Source organism: Phalangium opilio, unplaced genomic scaffold, assembly GCF_054372755.1.
Source record: "Phalangium opilio isolate 3A_F unplaced genomic scaffold, DU_Popi_V2 ptg000017l_1, whole genome shotgun sequence".
NCBI lineage: Eukaryota > Metazoa > Arthropoda > Arachnida > Opiliones > Phalangiidae > Phalangium > Phalangium opilio.
In genome coordinates, this window is record NW_028324151.1 from 12,809,213 (window position 1) to 12,809,993 (window position 781).

Below are 781 nucleotides of genomic sequence, written 5' to 3' on the forward strand. Positions count from 1 at the left end.
TCTAGCTACCGACTGAAGTTCCATCCCGTAAAACACCCCCTTTATTGGTTCCCCGTTTAAATCTTCTAGTTTGAATACCGGAGGGCGTCTGTATATTTTTCCCACTATTTTAAAAACCTCTATTGTGTACGTTCGCTCGTACCCTTTTTCAAAAATCATCTTATTTCTACTTACTCGGACGTATTCGCCCACCTTTAATTTTTTCCCGTAAACTTTCTTTTCGCTATAGTACTTTCCGTAAACATTTTTAAAAACCTGAAGGACATTGGTACCAGTAACTTCCAAAGGAGTCATTTTTATCGCGGAATGCACCGAGTTATTGTAAGCCTTAACCAGGTCATCTAGAACATCTATATATCTATTGGTATTCTTTTCTGTAAAATACCTGTACATGCGTGACTTTAAAGTTTGATTTAATCTTTCTACCATACACGCTTTTATATCGTCATTCTCAGTTGTAAAAAATATAACCCCTTTCTCCTTCAAGTATCCTTGTAATTGGGAATTTCTAAATTCAGTACCCTTATCCGTTTGTAGTTTCCTAGGAACCCTCTCTCTAAAGACAGACTTAAAAGCCTCAACCGTTTCAACACCGCTTTTGGATTTTAAAGGTACGGCCCAGGCTTTTCTGCTAAAGCAATCTATTACGGTTAATATGTATTTGTACCCGTCGTTGTACTGACTCAAAGAACGCATGTCGTTCAAATCCGCCTGATATTGATCTCCTATGTTAGTTACAACCACCTTGTTTCTTTTAAAATTTCTAAAAACTCTCTTATGT